At 44.7% G+C, this 21009-nt stretch overlaps 1 long non-coding RNA gene across 1 annotated transcript in view; it reads right to left on the minus strand.

Annotated features, from left to right (window-relative positions):
- Positions 1–9194: 9194 nt before the first annotated feature.
- Positions 9195–21009, minus strand: part of LOC138603077 (uncharacterized) — a 54836-nt gene continuing 43021 nt past the window's right edge. Inside the window, exons 3-4 of the long non-coding RNA XR_011309229.1 lie at positions 12430–12494; positions 9195–9956 (exon numbers count right to left, since the gene is read on the minus strand). This is a non-coding gene — a long non-coding RNA (uncharacterized lncRNA). The remainder of the gene's footprint in view (positions 9957–12429; positions 12495–21009) is intronic.

Here is a 21009-nt window from a genome sequence, read left to right on the forward strand (position 1 = left end):
AGGCGGGCGTCCTAGATTGAGGAAGTGCAGTTTAGCGAGCTCCCTGGCCTCCGCCAGATGGCATGTTTGAAGTAGTCTGGCAGAGGTTTTCCAGGGCCCATTGGAGAAACGGATAGCGTCCTCCAAAGGCACCGAGAGAAATCGCATTTGCTCCCTATAATAGCATATTAGGACTGAGGTTGAAATCGCCGCTCTGGCCCTTTAAAAAGTCAAATTTTAACAATTTTTACTTCCTCTGATGTTAAGGCAAAGAGAATTGTGTTAAAAGACTGTGGGGGTCTAAAAATAGGTCAAGGCACCAAAAAGGGATTAAATATGATACTCAAAAGGATCATGGATGGTGTTGACCCCAGAGCTTTTGAAGAAGTAGAACTAGTTTTGTATCCCTGGCGAGGATGTTCGGGGCCTCGCTGATAAGATCGCACAACGTCAACTTTCTGGGCCAAATTTCAAGCAGGATGAGCAGGATGACAAAGCTGCCTTTGAAATATAAAACACCAGTGAAGGAAGAGGCAGAGTCTGCAGTATTTTGATCACCCTCTGTTTCAAGATTTTAAAAAAAAGAGGTCTAAGTTTGTCCTCTGATTCATCTTCTTGCAGGATGCAAGCTGGATTTAACTTTGCCCTCTTTTGCTTCATTAGAATTTATCTGTTTTAACGTCAACTCTGGAGGCCTGAAAGTGTGCCATGGTCCCTGACAGAGGGTGAGAAAGGAGTAGATGGTGTCTATCTTTTCTATATCTTTGTTATGTCCTTGGCTCTGTGCAAATATGTGAATGCAGCAGTTACCCTGCTGTGGATACGTGTGCAGCAGTGGTGAAGCAGGTGATGGAGGGCCTCGCTGGCTGTGTAAACAGGGCCTAACTGCCCTGAGAGTTGATGGCTATCGACCATCCCAGACGCAGGAATGACAGCTCTTATCGGCAACTTACATTGATGTCTATGTGAGACAGCGTGTTAAAGTAACTCTCTGTTTAAACTTTGCGCCGACGGACACAATCACAGCAGAAGTCACACAACACCACCGTCTTGTTTGTGCTATCATTGTGATAGATGGCTGTGCGAGTTTGTGTTGTTCCTCACCCCTCTGCCAGCTCTACACATCAGGAAACGAAATTCATGTGCTGCATGTAAAAAGGAACTTTGTGTGTGTGGGTCAAGGGGTCAGTGCTTTCTCTGACCAGAGGATTCCTGCAAGCGTGGGCGGCATCAGACCCATACAAAGGGGAAATAAAATCACTGGACCCTGGTACAGCAGGCAGCTTGATTACACTTTCCATTTTACAGTATTATATTAGGGATTTCTTTGAATATGCACGATGAATCTGCGCCATGAGAGGTTCCAAAATATACAAGGTACTTTACCTACTCTACCAACTAAAGTGGTAAAAAGGGATTTAAAGGGAAAGTTATTTTCAGTTGGTATAAGACCGGGAAGTTAAAGAAAATGCCAATTTAATTTCTGTGAGTCACTTTTGATGAAAACATGTAATAGGAATTATAACAAAGTACCAATACTTTGTTTCTCTACTTAAGTAGGACAACTTCATGATGATGACTATACTGATCTTGTTAATGTTGCTGATGATGATTATTATTCTTAAAAAAAAAATAAAAAAAGGCCCTATACACTGCCTGTTGGCAGCAGTGTCCGATCGCACTTGAAGCTGTTTTTTGGCACCTACTGACTCCCTCCTGTCTTGATCGTTGCTTGTGTTGTATTAACTCTCAGATGTACGTCGCTTTCGACAAAAGCGTCTGCTAAATGAAATTGTAACATATGTACTTCCTACTGCTTACAACAGGCTCCTTCATTAGCTGATAGTAATAATCTCGAAGATTTTCATTTAATTAAAGTGTGTTAAGTCACTATCTATCGCCGAATGAGGTAACACAATGGTGACTGAGCCTATGGCCCACTGATGAAAGCCTTTACATTTGCAGTATTACAGACTGGGTGTCTGGTGTGGCTAACGTGGAAAAATTAACAAGCAGCGCCCAGTTAGTGACGCGTTTTCCATCACCCAGCAGTGGTTGGTCCGCCAGAGAGGGTAGGCGGAGCTAAGCGGCTGCTTTTCTGGTCTCTGCGAGTGTTGCGAATAAACAGTAATCTACTATGGCTGAACAAAGAAAGAAAAGATGGATGACTACAGATACAACTTCAAAAATAAGTGAAAATCCAAAGAAAAAGAAACAAATTCGAAGCTCAGATGAAGCAAACAGTCTGAAAGGAAAGCGACCATCAGCAAGGAAAATCAAGAGTTACAACCGGAGCCAACCGTGGACGTCACACATGCAACACTGTCTGGATATCTGGGAAGTGTGCTCTGTCAATTACCGTTTATCGCCGTAGAGAATTAAAGAGATCTTCGATATTACCTTTTAATTCATTTGAGGGGAATTATTGATTACTTTTATTTTACATCATTCCAAGTCCCTAGAAGATCTCTAAGCATATCCATCAGGGAATATAACACACGACAGACATGATGCAAACAATGTTAAAAACGTAACAAGACAAAATAGTTGAGAGGGAAACTCGACCACAGAAAAAAGGCATCTAGTGAATGGGATGTCGGAGCAGATTCAGAGCAGCAAGATATTACCAAACGAACTGATTTGGAATCTGGATTCTGGTGTTTTGGTTAATGTTTCAAAGTGAACTGGGATTACAATATGTTGTAACGAGTAACATAACGTGTTTGTTCTGCAAGTCAAGTAATTGCCATATTTCCCTGAAGCACTGTTCAGCTGCGTACCAGCGGAAGGTAAACACAGCTGTCTCAGTGCGCATGCGTAGCTAGCTAACTCCACAACACTGGTGGCGAGCTGTAAAGGTTATATTGCGTCTGTCATTCCTGTTATTAGGCTGCAGATTATGGGCCGTAAACGAGGCTATGCAATGACGGAAGAGTCAATACATTCAAAGGTAGACGTACAGCAGGCTACACACCGTCCTAAATATAAGCAGCGTGTAACGAGTCGCAAAGGGGGTTTCATTTTTGGTGCAAAAGTAATCTAATGTTAATTTTCACAGTAATGTTACATAACACTGATTGTCAGTACTGTACATAATTGTTGTTATTTGAAGTTTCATTTATTACGTGTGTTTCTTTTAGCTTTTCTTTTACTTTTTACTTTTGTACTGTGAGGACACTTTTGAACCTCACCTCAGCCAGGAAATTTAATCAGTGCTTTTACCTTACCAGAGTTAATTGTATACTTACTTATCAGAATGTTTCTGAGCATTTCAAATCTGCTTTTTAAGGACATTGTCATTATGATCAATTAAAAACTTTGCCAGGATTTTTTACATTCAAACACAGACAATGTAATTGGAAGTTTCAGAATTTAGTTGATGCACATGCACAATGCTTTTTTTAGTGACGCTGCATGATCACTTTTTGTAACGTTTGTGTCTGGCAGCTTCACATGAAGACATCATTTGTCCCTGCAGTTGACAGGTTGACACCCTCTGTCTAAATTCAGCAGAGGCATAATGAGACATCTCTATCTGACTGTGTTTCCCAAGGTAAACTCCAGACTATCAGCCAACCTTTTTACACAGAGGACAAGTACTGACCTGACCTTTGACTTGACCTTTCTTTCACAGAGAGAAGAAATGAGCAACACTGTTTTAGTGAAAACGCACATCTAAAACTTTTTAGTGTCATCCATTTAAATCGGATCCTTCCTCTTTGCCAGTGAGTAAAGGTCAGGCTGCTACGGAGCGGCTGCGCTGAATCACCCTCTTCTGGAAAATGTTCAACACAAAAAGTGGAGAAAATAAAAAAATCATTTGTCATAATTTCCCCCGTCGGACAGATTTGGCTCTGCAGGGCTAAGTCGGCAAAAGTTCAAACGTGGTGTTCGGCGGGCTGGGAGTGACGTTCTCACCAAGCAGGGACAACCCAAAGTGTTTGAGGTGGTCGCTCCGCCGGAATTCTGAATCCAGGAGTGAAATGGCCTGTCAGTGTGATGTATGATGTAGAGGGGACAGAGGGCTGGCATCCTCTAACATGCCTCTTCAGAGGGGCGCACACAAACTCTTTGACTGTCTCACACATCCATATGAAAAATGAGGATCCTTGCATGAAGAATGAGTCACAACAATTCACCAACAATGCTGTAAATTAAGCTGAAATAAAGTAAAAGAAAGCGAACTTCAGCTGCGTGTCCACTAATGCTGCTTTTTGCGCCTATTGAAACCAATGCAGTTCGGCGTTTTCAGCGCAAAACGCCCTGGCGTCAGCTGTTTTTGTCGCTGAGCTCACGGCGCTCTCAGTTGAAAACAGTGTCATCAATGAAACAACATCAATGTCACTTCTCCCACACCGACCAATCAAAATCGAGAAGGGGTGGGACTTACGATATCCACTTTGTCAACAACAATGGCGGAGGAGAAACTAATTCTGGCATTAACTGACAACCCAATAATTTTTGACGTTTCCTTGAAGGGTTACCATGATATAAATAAAAAGGCTAAAGCTCAGAGAGATGTTGCCACATCGGTCGTGATGTCTGCTGAGTGTCTATTTATGTCGTGTTTCTTGACCGACCTCAGGCAAATGCAGAGCTGTTCAGTCGGGCTGATGGTCTCCCTAAAATGGGTCTGCATTTGCGCGATAGATGGGCTGATCTTTTCCAAAACGATCTCAAATTGGACCCTGTTTAGTCTGAAGTAGGCCTTGAAACTGGCAGCATCCAGACGCAACTCTTGTACCTGTCGGTGATGTTCTCCGAGCCTTTTCCTCGCACGGTTAATCTCATGCACCCAGACTTGTTTTTTCGAGGGTACAATTTCCGGGTCTAGAGCTGCGGCTAATGCCAGGAAACTATTCCTTTACATTGTTTTATGATTTCTTGGTTTTAAATGCCTCTGTGTTCTTAATAAATGCTTTTGTTAAAGGAAATGTTCCCGAACTACCGAGGAAATTGGAAGTGCTGTCAGACAACTTCCGTAACCTAGCAACAGTAAACAAAAAATGCCGTTACTGCCTTAATCAAGACTCCCTGTGGTTCATTAAAAAGAACTCACATGGTTTTACGTGACCTATCACGTAAAAACCAAACAGGAAATGACTAAATCTGACAAAATGTTCATCTCTAAAGATGCACTGTACAGTTCCTCTGTCTATAAATATGTGTTTTCTTGTAAGTCCTCCAGAGAACACAAAGTAAAAGGGAAACGCAGCAGTGAATCAAATGTGCTCGCTCATGAGGTCAAGCTCGCCTCATCTTTGCCATAACTGAAAGTAAACCCACGTCACCCACAACCTCTGTCCCTCTCCCTCTCATCACCCCCCCCACCCCCCCCCCCCATATACCGCCCAACCCCACCCCCAAACTCTCCCACACCCCCTTGCCCCCGCCCCTCGCCTCGCCACTGCCTCTCTGCATTGATGCTAATAATTACCGCTGAATGGATCCGCAGATTCCCATGGATGTCAGTGGAGCCTTTGGCCTGATCTGGTGCTTCCCTCCTCCCCCCTCCTCCTCCTCCTTCTCCCCATCCTCTCCTGCTTCCCCAGTCTCCCCTTCCTCTCCTCAATGGGGATTAAGAGAGAGGCGAGAGATGGAGAGGGTGAGAGAGGGTGCTTTTGCCAGGCTGAGGGTTTCCCATGCAACTGCCTCATCTGTGTCACCTTGCCAATCAAAGGCTGTCACCATGAATAAACCAGACTCACTGCCGCATGTTTTATGATTTTCGGGAAGTACATAACCTTAATGTCACTATCAATTTGCTTATTGATGCATTGATACAGTTCTTACTTGGGTAAGAATAATAAACTCAAGGTAAATCCAATGACACATAAGAAAGTGAAAACCTGTTGGAAAAAGGTTACCCCTATAAAGAACAATTGTGGAAAATACAGAGCTAAAGGAAAGTTGTGGATTCCCACCACTTCTCCTGTGCAAGCAGAGCTGAGTGGATCGACGTCATGGTCACTGGGAGCCCACGCACCCTCAGCATGCCAGAGGTAACCGATACCAAGTCAACGCTCATCCAAGCTCCAAAACCCACTAAAGCCATGCTTTCTTCCAAGGAAGTCCAAGGAGTGGCCAAGCCGGCACACCACAGTTAATCACATCACACCACAAGGAACGGCAAGAAAGGGAGAGCATGAAAACTGTAAAGAGGTGCACTTAAAATCAGGAAAGAGACTTGGCATGATTAAGGAAGATGGAGACAGAGAGCTGTATGAGAAGAGCAAAGATGAACTTTTCTTATTTTTGTCACAAAAACATGCGTCACTCACGACTCTTTAGCACAATATGTAACATGAAATGTGGCCCCTTTCCAAGACCAAGTAGTAATTGTGTCATTTTTTTCTTCTGATGCAGCTCCAGTTCGAGGAAATGGTTTGGAGTGCACTAAAAGGCGTCTGTGCTGCAGGAGTGTTTGGAACCAACAAGGTTTGGCTTCGAGCTGCATGTCAACCTCACTTCAAATTATCCTCATTAACGACAATTCCAAGGGGAAACGGCCATTTGTATGTGTGTGATACTCTGGTGTTAAGGGTCTGTAAAAGTCCTGGATGCGCACCAGCATGAAAAGTGGCATTTATTAGTCAGGGTCACGGGTTGTAGAGAGCGGAGCTAGGCGGCCAATCGCAGCTACTCTGGCTCTGATTCTGTGGGAGAACCTCGGATCTGGTACTTGACATCATGGACGGAGGATTGGAGGAAGACCCCAATCAATGCCCTTATTCAAATCCTGGGTACATAAGGGCATTAAACATCATGTATTTCATCAAACGTCTAACATGCAGATTATACAGCAATATAATGAAACAAACCAGGGATGGGAGTCAGCATCTCCAAGTCTGAGGCCATGGTTCTCTGCCAGAAAACGGTGGATTGACCCCTCCTGGTGGGGAGTGAGTCCCTGCCTCAAGCGGAGGAGTTCAAGTATCTCGGGGTCTTTTTCACAAGTGAGGGTAAAATGGATCGTTAGATGGATAGGAGGATCTGTGCAGCATCAGCATTAATGCGGGTGTTGTACCGGATCGTCGCGGTGAAGAGGGAGCTGAGCCTGAAGGCAAAGCTTTCGATTTACCAGTCGATCTACATTCCAACCCTCACCTATGGCCATGAGCTTTGGGTAGTGACCGAAAGAATGAGATCGCGGATACAAAAGGCCGAAATGAGTTTCCTCTGGAGGGTGTCTGGGCTCAGCCTTTGAGATAGGGTAAGGAGCTCGGACATACTCGGAGTTGAGCCGCTACTCCTTCGCATCGAAAGGAGCCAGTTGAGGTGTTTCGGGCACCTGATCAGGATGCCTCCTGGGAGCCTCCCTTTGGAGGTTTTCCGGGCTCGTCCAACTGGGAGGAGACCCCGGGGCAGACCTAGAGCTTGCTGGAGGGATTACAGATCCTGTCTGTCCCGGGAACGCCTCAGAATCCCCGATGAGGAACTGGAAAACATTGCTGGGGAGAGGGACGCCTGGGTCACCTGTGACCCGGCCCCGGATAAGCGGAAGATTGATCGATGGATGGATAAAGAAACAGTATGCCAAAGGACGAAAATATTTTTGAACTGGCGTGAATCCTCCGCACTTTTACAATGACTTAATTAATTTAAGAAAAAGAATAATGCCTTGTGGGCTGTACCCACTTCCCCCCTTCTCCCATCCCACAAACACACACACATTCCCTCCTTGAACCTCATGAGAGAGAAAGTGAGACACAATGAAACTTGGCAGAGCTTCAAGTGAGAGCGCACCAGCCGACACAAAGCTCACGCTTGACATTAAAAGTTTGTGGCTTGACACTTCTTGCATAAAGTTACATCATCACCGCCTGAAGACGAGAGTTGGAATGAAGACCTAAGACAGCGTTCCTCATCCCTCCCCTTCTTCCCGTCTTCTTCTATCATTTCCCAAGACTGTTTAGCGCAAACACAAGAGCAACGCTGCCTGAGCTCATTATGGACCGCCAAAGCGCAATATACTGCCAAGTCCTGCCCCGAGCTCTGTCGTCTTGGCAACCCAGCATCCAGGAACATGGACGGAAGGTTTGGTAGTGATGTGTTTAGGGGGGGTTGCATGATGTCATCCCATGGCATGGAGGGGGCCAATCAAACCCTGAGAAAATTATGTCACCTTTTGTTGAGCCGGTCCATTCAGAGCTATAGAAGTGCAGTGAATTGAGAGCTGCAGAGAGGTCATTTTTCCCCTGAGCTGTGTATGTGTGTGAGAAAAAGCGGGGGAGAGAAAAAAAAAGAGAGGAGGGGAGGCAGGGGAGCAGGGAAGTCCATTGTGAACATGCTAATGTTGTTGACCATAAGCACGGCCATAAAGATGTCATGAAGCTCAACTTCCAAAACATCAGCCTCTGGGGCCTTCACACTGCTTTTCTCTTTCAGGCGGCGATGACCTCGTCCCGCACAAATTTGATTCTTAATATGATCGCTTAGATGCTTTGAAAAACTTGTCAGAACATCGTCAAGGGCCGGAATAAAAGCCCGAGCACGCAGCAATGGAGCTGCTTTGTTTTACCGCACAGAGAAAGACAACAATAAGCAACCCCTTGAGGAATAATTACCTCCTTAGCAACTCTGCTACCCCGCTCTCCCGCACCAATCCCCACGGCCTCCCCCCCCTCAAGCCAGCCCTTATTGAATCACAGCTGAAATTGACAGTGAAAGACAGTTGAATGGGAAGTCACTGCTGAATTGCGGCACTAACTTTAAGTAATAGAAAATGCACTGGAATGTCTTTCTGCAGAAGGCGAGGGGCTGTGGGGATTTCTTACCACTAAATGAAAACTCCCTACAGTTTGACCCATGTTGACACAGACTGTGACATTTAGCACTTCTCTGTAAACATCATACATGTAAGGTTAACTGAAACTACACATATCTTCTATGATGTCATCTTTTTTAGGAAAACTGCAGAATGACTTTTTTATATAGCTTTTACTTCACTGTAATGGTGAAGTTGAATCATGTGATTTCCGACGATAAATCAGTTCATCACTTAAATGTCAGATTTTTTCCTTTCTCGCTAAGCAGGAAAGAAAAAGACAAAGTGATACAACTCTCCGTAGTTGCCCTGGTAGCAGATACTGGCCTGGCTGGTAATGAAACCAGAATGACTGACACCAACAGCAGACATGTGTAACACTATGAAACATCTTAATAGGTTATCTATCTGCAGGTGCAACGACAAAACAAACAGACAGCAGCTTGGATACACTTTATTTTTGCTAACAGGCTTTCAGACACAACAAAAGTAATGGAGCAATAAATCATGAGACTAAACAGCTTGACAGGGTTATTAACCAATATTAACACAGACTGCCAATGTGTCACTATGATACGCAGTGTCAATAGAGGAGGTTTTGGTTTGCACCTTGATTACAAAGGCTTCTTTGTAATCTCAATTACAAGATGTCTAGTGATAAAGTTGCATTGCAATGATTGACTAATCCTTCTAAGGAAACTAGATCACATACTTATTAATTAATTTTACACTCCCTCTAAACACATCATCTTTGTAAGCAACTGCGATGGTGTAAGCGCTGAAAACATACAACTGAAAAATGAAAACAACATCTGATTGTTTTCCGTTTACAGTTCCAGCACTTGTTGATTCTGTTTCCAAAGCCGGAGTACATACGGGAAAATATTAATCCAGGTTCAGGTTAGAAAAGTCAAACAATGTGTAGATCCATTGTAGCGAATACGGTAAAAGTGCATCCATGGATCGGACTTTCCTATCCGGCGCCTCTCCAGACAGGCTAGACGGATCTTTTCCTTAATGTGTCAGCAGCTGAATACGCTCCACCGTCCCGCTGAGCTGACGTCACAGCTCCTCCAAGTCCAAACTGCTGGCGCGCCATCCTGAGGCTGTCAGTAAGACAGAGCTCTCGCAGTTCGCAGCCATGCCAGGAGTGAACATCTGCTGCAGGGCGATGCTTGGTCCAACGTCCAAACCAGGATTTAGTGTGATCCTAGAAACATAATACAGAAACTAATGATTGACTGAGGCCAAAACCTAAGCTTGACACATGTTTCTCATATCCATATTAAAGAAAATTAGCAGTGTAGAATCCTTTTTTAGGCAACATTCTTCATTTAAGTGTTAATAGTCGCTTATCAGAAATGTGGCTTAAAAAAACAGAGAAAACTGATCAACACAAACTCCGGCTGCACTGATTCCTCTGACAGATTTGGCTGCTTCGTGAACTTTCCACACATGCTTCACGATTTAAACTGGCAGATAAACCAACAAGCTGAAATGATCACTTTATGAGTGGTGGCAAAATCCAACATTTCCATTAGCGTGGCTACAAATCACCAGGCCGTCTCATGGCGCAGCTGGAGCGAGCCAATTTTCAACCCAACACCAGGATTATAATGTCGCCCTGGTACAAATTATTCTTTGATACAAGTGTGTGTACAGTTGAGGAACAGCACACAACAGCTGGGTGACTTTGTTGCTGCCTTATGAGAGCAGTGTTGATCAGTGTCAACCAGTTCTCATTCCCATGGCGTCAAAATACAGACGCACAAGAAACCCTTTAGCTTCTGCAAGAGATGCAACTGTTCTTTGGCGTTGTAGAAAGGCTGAGAAAGTGATGAGGGCTGATGGATGGGCCAAACAACAAAGGACCTTCACCCAGGAGAAGGAAATGGGCCCCAGCATGTTTGCCCTAACCTAAATTTTTTGCCTAAACCTAACCAAACAGACTATTGATGTTAACCACGCGTTAGACCAGATAAAAACAAACGCAAAATGTGTTGCCTGATACTTGATGTATTTTGTATCTGGTTTCTCGAAGTTTATTTTATCTTCTAAAGCTTTCGTAAAGCGTTACATTATATTTTCCATGATTGTTTGGCCTGAAACAAAGTGCTAAGAACAGAATCACAGGGATTGGTTGGGGGGCTTACTCATTTTTTTAGGGGCAAATTCGTTCTGCCTCTGAGCCAGCATCTGCGGTAGTAACGGAGGCGTAACAATGTCAGTGCTTTATGGCGGCGTAAATGGTGAAGCTCCGCTATGGTGGAACCGCAATGTAAAAAGGGGTTACATTGAGCGTCTATATCAGATGCTAAAGGATGAGACGCCAGAGGGAAGTGACACAGCGTCTGTATTTGACAACCTGAGATGAGAACATGTTGTCAGTGTGCAACATCTGCTTTTGCCCAAAAAGGTCAGAACTTCCCAAGGTGAGGTAATGCAGGTAGGTGGCCTGTTGACAACCTGCACTCTGCTCTACCTGTGCACACACACCTCCCACAGAATGACATGACATTGTCTGCCCCCGCAGTTGCCATGGCAGCAGAGTGACGGGACCGGCCTGTCCCGCCAGTTCTTGGCCCGGGGAAGGAACAACGTGTCAGAGGATAAGTAGTCATCCATCAGTGTTTCTCATCTTCTTTCTGCCTGTCTGCACCTCTGAGCTGGTTTACCTGCCTTGAGTCACGTTCCACCAGCCTTCATGTGGCCTCACTGTTTCTTCACCTCCCTACTCCTTAACTCCTGTCTCTCCTTCCTCTGGGCCTCATGCATCATCATATTATCCCAGCCAGCTCAGCTACAACCTCTCTGTTGCTTTCTGTTAACCCTATTATTTTTCAGCCTCACTATTAAACAATTATAGTTATACCTAATTCTCTCTTTGACCTCCTTTCTGGTTACGTATCTCTCCTGTACTTCACCTTGGAAGGGAGCCAGTATAGCAGCATCAGCACACAGAACCAGGTCCCAACCTGCCTCTGAGCCTCAGCCTGCCTGTGTACGCCTGCCTGCGCCTGGGGCTGCGACCGAGGCTGGCCCCTATCGCCCTCCCTCATCAGCACATCTACTGTACCTGTCTGCTGGCACCCTGCCATCCACACACACAGTTCCCCTTCATTTACCCAGCAAACCTGGTGGACGAGTGAAAAAAAAGATAATGAAAGGCTAAAATCTACAGAAAAGACTACTCATGTTGGGGTCAAGCATGTTTGACCTTCACTGAGAACACCCACGGCTGCCCTGAGAGGCGCACGTATACAGTACCGCTCATTGAGGCTGCTGGCTGCCCTGCACATGCCCATCAACAGGTTTCTTTGAAGGCCACCGACTCTGTGGTGGGCCATCAAAGCATATCTTCATTCAGTTCCACTGAAAGGATCCCAGGCTCCTGAGAGACGCCGTGTTTGAAGTGATATCTCTGTGCAACTGCATTCTTTACCGTGCTGTCATGACTTGAGTTACACAATTAAAAACAAAAAAACAGCAAGAACATGGGCCTAAAGCCACTGCCACCACCCTGATCATGTCTCGCGTACATGTGAACTACCACTGCTTCCTCTGTTTGATCAGTGGATGTACCGTACTCTGGTTGTTTGTAGCAACTGACAGGTCATAATAACACGGCACTGTGTGTGATCACAGATGAGTGAAGATCAAATAAAAAACAGAGTCATCCCTACCTGCTGAATCCTCTGAGATCATGTTTCCATTAGTCAGCCTCTTCTCGGTTCTCACCTGAGTTCATCTGAAAAAAATAAAGGACGGGGAAATGAAATGATTCAGAGAGGCGCTCATTCACAAGGAAAACAGAAAAAAAACAGGAATCAGACGTAATTTAGTCTGGCTTTGCCGGAACTTGCACAACACTACTGCATGTATTTATTTCCCTACAGTGCAACGAGAGAACAATCGGTTCTTTCGTTTTCTGAGGTACAGATCAGAGGTTTCCAACCTTTGAGTCAGACACGGTGTCAGAATAAATGTGAAGAATCGAAAGATGACAAACTGCAAAGGAAAATAATTTGTGCTACATAGAAGATCAGATTTTTTTCTTGTGATGCGCCAGATCATTTACAGTGGTTGACCAATGAGTTATGTGCAACTAGTGGCGATGGGCCGCAGAGCCTCAGTTTAATGAGACATGAGCAAAGAATTCTGGGAACTTTGTTATGATACTTACAGTAAAATAAGTAGATACTGATCTCAGAATCATTTAGCCCCAAAAAATCAGCTGGATCGAGTTCAGCTGGATCCTGTGACAACAGGGTGGTGCTTACAGAGAGTGTAATGCTAGTCGAAGCTAGTGAAATGTCAGCAATCAGTGCTTTTCCACCAATATTATGTATATTATACCCTTTTCCCACCAAAATTAACGCGTTGACACAGGTTTCTCAGACCCGGGAAGACCCACTAATAAATGCAGATTGTCTCTTTTCCCATTGCCAGTGGAGTATACACCTGTCGGTCTCTTTTCTGCTGCGTCACCGTCTGATGTCACAAACGCGCCGAAGACAGGGTTAGTAAACAGTGAAGATGTTACGATGGTCTTTATTGTATCTATTACCCATTCAGTCTGTTTATTAAACTTTATCAAACTCTGCGCTGTCAAATTTGGAACGATGTTTGAGCACTGCTCGGACAGAGACGGGCGGAATTGGTAGCCGAGATGACAAGGAGTCGCAGAAGTTACCGACGGAGCATAGCATCGCGCCGGAAAGGAGGCATAGATTAGCGTGTGGACATGGGTTTTGTGTTCCCATCATTGCTGATCGGAGCCGAGGCGATCATTACCCGGGTCTACTACAGAGCCATTTGACCCGGGTCTGAATGCCGGTTGTAACCTTTCCCATTTAGCAAAAAAGGCGGGTGTTAGTGTGTTTTTTGACCAGTTGGAAAGGGGCTTGATGTCATTCGTACTAGTGTCAGAAGGGTACTTGAGATTGGCCACTACTCAAGTCAAAGGTTGAATTGGTATCAGGAAGGAAAATATGGCAACGAAACATCTGCACGTATAAAAAAAGTGTACAAAAATCTTTGTTGCCCCACCACAGCGTCATAGGTAAAAGCCGTCTTAGCAGCGCCCAACTGCCCCGTCTGCCTTCTTGAAGGCTCTTGGCTCTTGGTCGACAGGGCGCAGACCTTTTCCAGTATCTTCACAGAACATTTAAAAAGTCAAACCTTGAGTAGCGACATAGATCAGCCCGCTGTTTTATGTATATCTAAAGTTTCAGTGGAGCTCAGCAGGAGTTGGCAGATCAAGAGAATGGCGGCAGTCAAAGTGGCTTTTCCATTATACCACTGAAAATAACCGGTGTGCTGGTTTCATTTCATAAGGTTAACAAGTTCAGGTAGATCATTGGATTGAGAAAGTGCTCTTGATCGCAGGTTTCTTGATCCCGACATGTTTAAGACTGCTGTGCTCTGGACCATTGACAGCTCCGGTCCCTCTTCATCCATTCACGGACAAAGGTGCTCTCTGCTACTGAGTTTCAATATCCCAGACCAGTTACCTTGGCAACAAATGCACTGTTTCCGAGTGACACAAAGACTAAACTTAAGAACCTCCTTTCAGGTTGAAGGCTCCAAGAGTTGAAGAGAAAACAGCAATAACAGGACGACGGGGAAAGAAACTGAATACCGGCAAATTGCTTCCCAGAGTTTCTGGAGGACATGGTAAAATGATTCTTTCTTTCCTCTCCCTTTTAAAATACCTTTCCCTGGCACCAGGCATCATAGGTAGCAGTGTTCTGCTCCCATTTCTTTTATGCCCCTTCTTATATTTCTGTTTTTCGAGCTATCGTACTGAGCTAAGTGAGTTATCATGTACACCAGCAGGCTGGGAGCTGCATGTGGCTAGGCTAAGCCTCCAGATGAGGTAATGTTTAGAGGGCCGGCGAGCCAGCAGACGGGCTGGTCAGGTCTTGATTAGCTCAGGGGTAGGAGCTCTGTCTAATATTGGACACCCCTTTGTGTGGAGAGATTACTACCTTATGAAAAACTGCCCCTGCTGACGCGCCTGATGGGATCAGAGCTTCCTGCCCGCTTCATCGTCCTGCTTATGAGCTCCCCACACACAACCGAACACCGAGCACACACACTTGAGCCCCTCAGAAAAGGCAGGAGATCATGGCTGCAAATGTCACCTCCTACCTAGGGCCCTCTTTCTTCCACTTGGGTATGTGATGACCACAACTGATGACCCCCAGATGGAAAACAACCTGCCTTTATTAACAAGGCCAGATGACACATAAACACACAGCCTCATGTATGCTCACTTGCTCGTACTGCGGTTGTCTCCCCCCGGCCACTCTCCAATGAGAATCACATGATGGACCGCATCCAGCACTAAAAAAAACAACAGAGGATCTCCACCCACGAAAAACATCAACAAACAATGTTAAAGAAACCGAGAGGATTGAGAGGCAAAGCTTTCCCTGCAGTCCTCTGAAGAGAGCTGAGGCTATAGGATGATTTCAATTATTTGATAGAAATTCTGTTGGTCCTTTAGTTCAAAATAAAGCTCTGATAATTACTGATTTCTAGATGCAAAGTTGCAAATACCATCTTAAGCAAATTCCCAAATTTCCTAGATTATTATTTAGCAGTTATGCTAACAAATGCTTCGATTTGTGCAGTGCATCTTGTAAAAAACAAATACACACACAAGCGTGCAGGCACACATGCATGCATCCACCCCCCCCACACACACACACACACACACACACACACACACACACAAACCCGTCAGGGACGCTGGCACAACCTTGCGCCAGTGGTCCTTTAAACCAGTCATGTGAAACGACCCGTACCTTTCTGCAAATCAGATTACATCTCCGAGCTGAGGTCTGCAATTCCACACACACATTTTAAAGCCCTGAGCTCGGGTCCACGCAACACACACGCACACATAGCTTAATCAGATTTTGCCCCACAAACCTTCTCGTCTTTGTGAATGCATGCACACTGCAACAGCCAATCCCGGAAATACTGGCTCATACCAATATAAACCTAGGAGGATACAGTTAATGTCCAGCATGCATGGACTATACACTGTATTCTAAACTGAGTTTAGCTAAGGCAACAGATTCCCTTAAATAAGCACAAACATTTTTTTGTCAGGGAAAATCACAGAGGGCCGTGATAAGCCTCCTTTCAGCAGCGCTCGACTGCTGTTTGGCAGCTCTACGTTGGAATGAGCACATGTGGAAACATGTTTATAGTGTGTTTGGCAGGAATGCAAATGATAGATGATTCGCAAATGATCCAAGTCCAATTCAGGTTATTAAGCACTGATGTGTCGAAGCAGGAAAGTTTCCTTTACTTAAACTGTGTCAAATGTGCCTGAGCAGATGATTTAACAATTTATCTGTTAACAAGCTGAGTTATTCCTTTGAGGTCGTGAATTAGCAGCTAAATAAGTGAAGGAAGGGATGCATGGTAAAAGTGATGTATGCAAACTCTTTTACACTGTGTGCTTCATTGTTGTTGAACATTTCGGCACATTTCAGCTTCGGTGATCAGATTTGCAACAAGCTTTTTGCTCAATCTTCATAATGACGTAAAAGAAGCTGGTTGGCTTAATTAAGCCCAGACATTTGGAGAAAGTACAAGTCTCTGTCCCAACAGGATCTACTTTAAGTCTCCACTATGCTAATTTGAAAGCCCTTAAAACTACATCAGCATGTGCCCCTGGCCCTACCACCAACCAAATCTCATTCATCTTTACAACTGTTTAAGGAAATTCTACTTGTATTCAAATATGAAAATCAGTACTCATCATAATAAACAAAAACAAACAGAGCTCAGATGTGTTCCTCATTGTCTGTGTTCTATTTGCCCTTGGTTCCATGGAGGTCAGAGGGCGGGGAAGTTGTGGGTGGCAGGAAGCTGAGAATGGGGCGTCAGGACTCTGTCAGTCAGCCTAACTCAAGTTCAACTCAAGCGGGTCATTCTCTCTTCACAGTGACATCCGAGAAGAGCAGCGATGGAGACCGGCAGCGAGGGGAATGGAGCGGCAGAGAGGCCGCACCCTGGGGTTGGATTGCACTGGACGCTCAGATAAGTAGACAGGAAAGGGCAGATTGGAGCAGGGCGACAGGGGAAGCTGGCTGGGGCTACTGTTACCCCAGGAAGAGCTCACTCATCCCTCAGATCACCTGCCACACCTGTGGAGGCCAGGACCTGGTTCAGTCACACAGTGCTACCAGCCGGGAGTTGGGAATCGGTCAACAGAGTCTCAGGGTAAACTCGAGTAACGGATGTTAAGCAGCTTAGAACTGTACAATCAATGATTTTACTGATGGTTTGGGCCAAAATACTAATACGTGTAAAAATCAATTACTGGCAACCTTTTTCTAAAGGTTGCCATAATTCTAAATTCAGAAATTAAAGATCGCCAAAATCCTGTTTTACAAAGCTCGATGACAACATGAAAACGGCAATAAAAAGGCAAGTATGTTTCAAGTGTCTTCTGAGTGAAAGTATTAGCTTGTTTCAGCATCATGATTATTAAAATATCAAAGGATTTGTAGTTTTAGTTTTTAGAAAATAATAGTTTATTTTTACTATAGGTAACATGGGGTCTGGTAATATTGTATATCACATTGATCTTCATTAATTCAATATCAACTAGTCACTTTGCATGAGAACCCAGTGGTGGAACTCAGGAGACATATGGTCAGTCCTACAGCACACATTCCTGACAACACACAAACACACACCGGTAAAATAAACCACAATGTAGTATTTTCATCTGGAGTGCATTTCCTGTCCTCCGGGTTGGCATATGGCCACCAGTTCCTGTTTTACACCACTTCACGTCTGTTGTCGTCCCCTGCCTGCACAGAAACAACTGTCATGGCACTGGAAACAAGACAGAACTTTACGGACAGGGACCACAACCAAAGACTTCTGTTGTGGATTAAAAAAAAATCAAGAGGAGTGCGATGTATTACACACATCTGGAAAAATGCTACATGGTGGATTATGAGGGTTTAGGATGTAGTTTTGACAAGCGAAGTTCCCAGTTTTGCTTAATTCTCTCACCAAGAAGCTGAGAGGTGCAATAATTACAGTCAAACACTGACCCGAAACCCAATCTGGAATGGAAATTTAAGAGGATCATAAAATTACATCAAGCGCCTCTTTAATAAGACAAATTAGACAGCTCAACCCTCCTGCCTTTGTGAGCATACTGTGGAAAAACCGAGTTTGTGTGTCAAATTTTACAAGGTGAGAAGTGAGGAGAAAGTTCTTCTCAGCAGCAGCAGTGGTGATGAATTGTCTTGTCTGAAACAAACATGTCACCGTGGATCATCTGTCACCTTTGTAACCCTGCAGAGGTAGTGACCAGGAGTGGTCACAGGAGCTGTTAAATGTTAGTTTAAGAGCGAAAGGTAAACAGCCTCTCCCATGGTGGGCCTGTACCCTACACGGAGTAAGCACATGTTTCCCATTGTGGTTAAAAGGGAAGGGGATTAAAGCGTAGTGCAGCCGGAGCCACAGCCATACACCCCATGGTGGGATCACAGTCCTCTCAGGTCTTTCAGTACTGCTGATGCAGCCCAGTTGGAAGTGGCTGGTGTGCAGGGGGAGAAGCAGTGGCCAGATCTATCACATGGACTAGTTAGCTGGTCCTCTAGAGCCCGAATCTGAGGCCTTTCTTTGGGGCGGAGCAGGCAGGCTTGTTAGCATGTTGACAGGGCCGCCGGACTGAGACAGGCAGGCACTCGCACAAACACAGGCTAGGTAAGGGTTATGAAGAGGTGTTGAAACTGAGCGGATTTCGCTTTTCAGAGGCCCGATGAAAAAGAGATCACCTTCAAAACTCTTATTAAAGACAGAAACAGAGCTAGAGTAAAAACAGAAGGTGGAGTTGGACTGAAAACAAAAGCAACAAAAAAAAAAAAATCTGGTAAATGCTTCAGTGCATTTGGCTGCAAAATATGAGGTAGTCACCCCCAGGGCCTCGGGGTCAAATAGGCCACATTCAGGTACCACAGGGGACAGTTAAAGCAGGAGACTGTGACTGTGCAGCCAATTAAAGGACACTTTAAAAAGGCAAATAGTGCAAGGGACATTGAGGAAGATATGCATAGTGAAGCATATCTGCAGTTACCAAAAACCTGCCAATTAACTAACACCCCATGAAGCTCAGCTGTGACCGCTTCAGCTGGGCAGCTTCCATGTGCAGTGAGTAAAAACACTTTGTGTGCAGGGTAAGAAAGGATGCAGAGGGAGGGTCAAACACTGAGCATTATTCAGGATGATTTTGAAACACTAAAACCAAGTCATAAAACATGTCAAAAGACTTCTAAACACACAATCTGACTCTACCTGATAAAAACCCACAGACTGCTAACAAGCAGTAAACTGTTTTGAAGCCTCCAGTCTGGCATTGTAGCCGTCAACATCTCGGTTAGAAGTTAACACATTTGGACGGGTTTTGCAGTTGTACAGTCTCTACCCGAAGCTATTTCAAAGGCAGGCTAATAAGATAATAAATGACAGTGTGAGAGTCTATTTGTGGTGGTAGCTGACCAGAGTTGTTAACCTATTAGGCTAAGCTGAGGGAGAGAGTGGAACGCCGCTCGCTCGCCAGTTGTTCACACATATCTCAAGTAGGAGAAGAAGCAGCGTGGTAAACTTGAAATATTCAGTCATTTTAACACGACGGCCCTCCGTCTTCTCTGTGGGAAAAAGCCAACAACAATCCCAACTCCCCTGAGCAGTCAGTCAGTACTTTCTCAGACCATGAGAAACCAAGATTAAACTCTTTGGCCTGAATGCTAAGCATCACAACTGGAGGAAACCTGGCACCGCTCATCACCTGTAGTACCATCCCTACATGCTGGTGGCAGCATCACGCTGTTGGGATGTTTTTCAGCAGGAACTGGGCGACTAGTCCGATGAATGCAGCAAAGTAAAGAGAGATCCTTGATGGAAACCTGGTCCAGAGCGTTCTGGACCTAAGACTGGGGCAAAGGTTCACCTTCCAACAGGACAATGACCCTAAGTTCACAGACAAGATAACAAACGAGTGGTTTCCGGGCAAGTCTGTGAATATTCTTGAGTGGCCCAGCCAGAACCCGGACTTGAACCCGATCCCGATGCACCGATGCTCCCCATCTAAGCTGATGGAGAGGATCTGCAGAGAAGAACGGGAGAAGCTGGGCAAATACAGGTGTGCCAGGCTTGTAGCGTTATACCCACGAAGACTTGAGGCTGTAATCGCTGCCAAGGTGCTTCAACAAAGTATTAAGTTATGGGTGTGAATACATGTGTTATTTTAGGTTTTTTATTTTTAATATATTTGCAAAACTGTCTAAAAAACTGTTTTCACTTTGTCATTATGAGCTATTATGGGTGGATTTTTGAGAAGAAAAATGAAGTCAACACTGAAGAAACTAACAAGTCAGTTACAGTGAGTGCAGACACTCACATACTTCTTGGCAGGCCTGTTAGTACAATTCACTGCAAAGCAAGCTTTATTATTTGGTTTAAATTTGCATAGAAATTTCCCAACTCCGCAAACACTGCCAAGAAGTCCAGTTTACTGACTGCAGTTAGCAGACACCTAGCGAGTTAGCAGACATCTAGCCAGTTAGCAGACACCTAGCGAGTTAGCACACATCTAGTGAGTTAGCAGACATCTAGTGAGTTAGCAGACACCTAGCGAGTTAGCACACATCTAGTGAGTTAGCAGACATCTAGCGAGTTAGCACACATCTAGCGAGTTAGCACACATCTAGTGAGTTAGCAGACATCTAGTGAGTTAGCAGACACCTAGCGAGTTAGCAGACATCTAGCAAGTTAGCAGACACCTTGCGGGCAGCATGGAACTGCAGTTTTTTGCACTTCTGCTTTAACTACATTTTTCTGCCCTGGGATATGTAGTGTTTTAAAATCACACAACAAATCTATACATAAGACAAAATTCTTCACACTTAGTGAACTTTTGTACCTCTGGAGTAGACTTGTTTCTCGGTATGTCAATCATCATGACAGGTTGGAAATGAAAATGCTAAACGCTGTGCAATTTACTTGCATTTTGAACAGCAAATTGAGACTTGTGGTCTGGTTGGATATGTCCTAAATGACATGTATATAGAGGCATCATTCTTAACCTTTTGGCCTCGAGGCCTACACATATAGACAATTATTATAAAGATAATTATACGTCTGTCATGTGCACGTCTGTCAGTCTTGCGAGATTGGTGTGTCTGCTTGTGGGAGGGCTTGTGGAGCAGGGGTTTTGTGCA

This window comes from Semicossyphus pulcher, unplaced genomic scaffold (assembly GCF_022749685.1).
Source record: "Semicossyphus pulcher isolate SPU_LCO1_2020_fin unplaced genomic scaffold, fSemPul1.0.p SCAF_23, whole genome shotgun sequence".
NCBI lineage: Eukaryota > Metazoa > Chordata > Actinopteri > Labriformes > Labridae > Semicossyphus > Semicossyphus pulcher.